The sequence below is a fragment of the Watersipora subatra genome, chromosome 7 (genome assembly GCF_963576615.1).
Source record: "Watersipora subatra chromosome 7, tzWatSuba1.1, whole genome shotgun sequence".
Lineage (NCBI taxonomy): Eukaryota > Metazoa > Bryozoa > Gymnolaemata > Cheilostomatida > Watersiporidae > Watersipora > Watersipora subatra.
This window is the reverse complement of record NC_088714.1, coordinates 300,360-306,359: the sequence shown is the minus strand read 5'-3', so window position 1 is coordinate 306,359 and position 6,000 is coordinate 300,360.

Below are 6,000 nucleotides of genomic sequence, written 5' to 3'. Positions count from 1 at the left end.
TACATTATATATATAATGTATTGTAAGACATACAAAAGGAAGTGTTAACTTCCACGGCATGTGAATCACAGTGATTTAAACTAAAATTATGCAACCTCTAGTCTTAAAACAAGTTCAGAAAAAGCCGAGGATTTCAGAACAAGTAGAGCAACTACTAATTATAGAACATGCGTGTTTATCAACATTTCTAATGAGCAAAGGTTTGGTTTATACTTCCTTATACAAGTCAGTTGTGCCAAAGTTAGCGAATCAGATCTGAGTTTACACAACTAAGGAAATCTCTCTTGCCAAGTATATGGTGCTCAGGAATTCTGAGAATACAGAAACAGTTGAATGAGTAATAATTATCGTAACTCAGCTCGGAAAGTTCTGAATAGTGGAAAAGTGCACTGTCACGCTTGCTGACAGAGTTAGATGCCAATTGGCTACTCACAAATCAGTGAACGGGTTAATGTTAGGAGTTGTACAAAGAGACAGCATGTTTTAGCTTCGGATATAAAAGACTCAACTTTTACAACACAATCTTATACAAAGAAACTTATCGCAAAAAAATTTACAATTCACGAAATTTTTTAATTTCCTTCAATCAGGTTTTTAATTGAAAAAAACTTAAAAGAATTTTAGAGCGGTGCGACACTAATAAAGTAAATTATTATAATTCAAGATTATATAATTCAAACTAAAATAAAAGCAGGTAAAAATCCAACGGTATTTTGCCTTTAATTAAAGTATCAACCTTCTTAAATTCACTTAATAGACCTAGATGCTCAGCCACCTCTCCACAACTTAACTCTCAATCCCTTTGCCAATAGCATTTGACATACAGGTTCAAATCCAGTTCTAGTTTTTCCTGTAAAATTTGACTAGCTTAGTAATAGCAATCAATCGCCTGAAGTTGATCTCTCCAATTGGGAGAGACAATGTAGTATGACTAAACAATCTCAATAGCGTAGTCACAAGGTGCTAAAGATCTTTCTCCCAGGTAAGTTACGCTTTCATATTCGGAGTTATCCTACTCATGTGATTATTTCAAGTGGATGCTGAAGGACTGTGAAAGCATAATGAGAGATCTTGGGGAACAACAGTACTTGCATCAGTTGTTTTGTTAAGCACACCAGAAGTAAAAATGTAAGATAAAATATTTTCTGTTTGACATTTACCCACATTTACCCATTTACTGATTTGTATTAAAATCAAGTGAAATTCTTAAAATATTTTTGTAGTTTTTGTAATATTGTAATTTTTTAAACAATTGTGTTTTGGCTGGCATTATATTTATTATTTTAAAGTAACTCAGTTTTTACTAAAAAACCAATCACTTTTTTTTGTGCGTTATGAATTTTATTTTAAAACAAACTTGCGGTCATCTTTAAGTTCACAACAAGTTCATCACAACTAGAGGTGGGTGTAATATGAAAAACTCTTAATACTTATTGACTCCTACACAAAGAAATGGGCTAACTAGCATAGGAGTACATTTTCAAATTGTTTTCTGCCCCTTTCTCTAGTCACTTGTAATCAAATTTCAAAGAGTTACCTAGTCATGCTTGCTGTTTAACCTGATATACTCCAGCACTGGAAAGGATAATGAAATATGGGCTAATTTACATGACAACAACAGGATTTAGATCTGAGACTGAGAGATTAGAAAAAGAAGCAAAAAAGGAAAGATAAACTGTTGGTGTGAGGTCAGCATTCGCTCCTTTAGTGCTGTAGGGAAGAAACTAATAACTTGGGCAGCGAGTTTACAAGACACAGGAGAGGAAGGGAGCTGAAGAAAGAATGTTTGAATTAATTTAGGTCTACTGAAACTAAGGAGGCAACAGAGAAGTTGGTTGTTGAAACCCGGACTCACAGGAAATCAATATCTAATTTTTACTGAGTCAAACCATATAGATTGCAACTTTCAGACAGTCATCAAATGCTGTCTTATAGTTAGTTGTGACAGCACTTGCTGCCGTTATATCTGCGGAACAGTCAAAGATGTCTGTATAACTTTAAACTGATAGTGCGTACCCTTTGGCAAACCTAGTAAATGTAAAGTATCTTGGCTGCTTTTCTACTGAATGAATAAGGATAGTGTACAGACTCACTGTTACTTAGGTAAGCCAATCGTGATAGCGACTTCGTTGAGAATAAAACAATTGGTATAATTATAGAGAAACACTAAAATGAACGGAAGATCAGTGTAATTTTGAAAAGTTGACTTCAAAAGGCAAATGGAAACTAGAGAAAAACTCTATGGAACTAAGAACTGTGGAACGAGTAAGAACTTTATGGAACAAGTGAAAACTCTATGGAACAAGTGAAAACTCTATGGAGCAAGTGAAAACTCTATGGAACGAGTAAGAACTCTATGGAGCAAGTGAAAACTCTATGAAACGAGTAAGAACTCTATAGAGCAAGTGAAAACTCTATGGAACGAGTAAGAACTCTATGGAGCAAGTGAAAACTCTATGGAACGAGTAAGAACTCTATGAAGCAAGTGAAAACTCTATGGAACGAGTAAGAACTCTATGGAGCAAGTATGGCTGGTGATGACAATTGAACATTGATGAAGGATAAGGAGAGGATAATGAGGTTAATCTATACTTAATCTTAGCTCAGAGAAAGTGACTTCAATACAAGCATAATCAATCTCCTTGACTGATCCCTTGCTTAGTATATATACTACAATATGTATGACTGGTTGAGTCAGATAGGATATGCAGGGGTAGCTGTAGTTACTGACCAGTTTGACAAACAGGCAACAATCTCCTTGACTGATCCCTTGCTTAGTATATATACTACAATATGTATGACTGGTTGAGTCAGATAGGATATGCAGGGGTAGCTGTAGTTACTGACCAGTTTGACAAACAGGCAACAATCTCCTTGACTGATCCCTTGCTTAGTATATATACTACAATATGTATGACTGGTTGAGTCAGATAGGATATGCAGGGGTAGCTGTAGTTACTGACCAATTTGACAAACAAGCAACAAGATGCTTGACTGATCCCTTGCTTAGTATATGTACTACAATATGTATGACTGGTTGAGTCAGATAGGATATGCAGGGGTAGCTGTAGTTACTGACCAGTTTGACAAACAGGCAACAATCTCCTTGACTGATCCCTTACTTAGTATATATACTACAATATGTATGACTGGTTGAGTCAGATAGGATATGCAGGGGTAGCTGTAGTTACTGACCAGTTTGACAAACGGGCAACAATCTCCTTGACTGATCCCTTGCTTAGTATATATACTACAATATGTATGACTGGTTGAGTCAGATAGGATATGCAGGGGTAGCTGTAGTTACTGACCAATTTGACAAACAAGCAACAAGATGCTTGACTGATCCCTTGCTTAGTATATGTACTACAATATGTATGACTGGTTGAGTCAGATAGGATATGCACGGGTAGCTGTAGTTACTGACCAATTTGACAAACAGGCAACAATCTCCTTGACTGATCCCTTGCTTAGTATATGTACTACAATATGTATGACTGGTTGCGTCAGATAGGATATGCACGGGTAGCTGTAGTTACTGACCAGTTTGACAAACAGGCAACAAGATGCTTGACTGATCCCTTGCTTAGTATATATACTACAATATGTATGACTGGTTGAGTCAGATAGGATATGCAGGGGTAGCTGTAGTTACTGACCAATTTGACAAACAAGCAACAAGATGCTTGACTGATCCCTTGCTTAGTATATGTACTACAATATGTATGACTGGTTGAGTCAGATAGGATATGCACGGGTAGCTGTAGTTACTGACCAATTTGACAAACAGGCAACAATCTCCTTGACTGATCCCTTGCTTAGTATATATACTACAATATGTATGACTGGTTGAGTCAGATAGGATATGCAGGGGTAGCTGTAGTTACTGACCAGTTTGACAAACAGGCAACAATCTCCTTGACTGATCCCTTGCTTAGTATATATACTACAATATGTATGACTGGTTGAGTCAGATAGGATATGCAGGGGTAGCTGTAGTTACTGACCAGTTTGACAAACAGGCAACAATCTCCTTGACTGATCCCTTGCTTAGTATATATACTACAATATGTATGACTGGTTGAGTCAGATAGGATATGCAGGGGTAGCTGTAGTTACTGACCAATTTGACAAACAGGCAACAATCTCCTTGACTGATCCCTTGCTTAGTATATATACTACAATATGTATGACTGGTTGAGTCAGATAGGATATGCAGGGGTAGCTGTAGTTACTGATCAATTTGACAAACAGGCAACAGGATGCTTGAAGGTGAACTTGTAACATATTTTAGTAGATTTTGTCAGAAACTATCAGTATTTTTATCATTTGCAATTGTTTTGATAGTTAAGGGTGATCTGACTGCCAGAAAGTATGAAGAGTAAAATCGACAAAACTTGACTGATGTGAAAACACCCGAATCAAGCGAAAATGAAATTATAACGTTTATAGTTGTAAAGAGATTGACAGAATAAAAACGCGTAACGGTGAAACTTGAACGCGAAGAGCCAATACCAACTATAGCAATGATAGCAACTAGTGACGCCATTTTGCACAAATTTTTCTCCTGAGCTTTTTGACTAAGTTTTATCGACGTTAACCTAGAAACATCCTGAAAGTCAGATGACCTCAAACATCAAATATAATCACACCTGATAAAAAACATACAGGTACCTACAGGTACATACAGGTACCTACAGGTACATACAGGTACCTACAGGTACATACAGGTACCTACAGGTACATACAGGTACCTACAGGTACATACAGGTACATACAGGTACATCCAGGTACCTAAAGGTACCTACAGGTACATCCAGGTACCTACAGGTACATACAGGTACCTATAGGTACCTACAGGTACCTACAGGTACATACAGGTACCTACAGGTACCTACAGGTACATACAGGTACATACAGGTACATACAGGTACCTACAGGTACCTACAGGTACATACAGGTACCTACAGGTACATACAGGTACATACAGGTAGATACAGGTACCTAAAGGTACCTACAGGTACATCCAGGTACCTACAGGTACATACAGGTACATACAGGTACATACAGGTACCTACAGGTACATACAGGTACATACAGGTACATACAGGTACATACAGGTACATGCAGGTACATACAGGTACATACAGGTACATACAGGTACATACAGGTACATACAGGTACATACAGGTACATACAGGTACCTAAAGGTACCTACAGGTACATCCAGGTACCTACAGGTACATACAGGTACATACAGGTACATACAGGTACCTACAGGTACATACAGGTACATACAGGTACATACAGGTACATACAGGTACATGCAGGTACATGTAGATACAGGTACCTACAGGTAGATACAGGTACCTACAGGTAGATACAGGTACATACAGGTACATACAGGTACATACAGGTAGATACAGGTACATACAGGTACATACAGGTACCTACAGGTAGATACAGGTACCTACAGGTAGATACAGGTACATACAGGTACATACAGGTACATACAGGTAGATACAGGTACATAAGGGTACATACAGGTACCTACAGGTACATACAGGTACCTACAGGTAGATACTTTCTGATAAAATCTACTAAAACTTTGTACAAGTCTTTTTTTAAGTTTCCGGTTTGCTGGGCATTCAAAAAGGAGCCTTACATGGACGACATGAAGCATAAAAAATATAACTGACTCACCATTTTTGCTCATGTGGTTCCCATCGATAGATCTACCTGTTGGACATGCAGGAGAGTTAATAGAAATGTTACTGCAGCTGAAGACACTAAATTAAAACTTTCGCATACAATTCTAATTTATTTTCAGAGCTACTTCATGTGTCAATTATTTTTACGAACTTTACCTCATCCGCTTGAATATGTGGATGTAAAGGCAGCCTAAGTAGAGGTTTGACTGTAACAACGCATGCTGTTGGTGCGTAGAAATGAATGCTCTACAAAAAGTATGTATGCTGTTTTTTTATGAGTAGTTTTGAT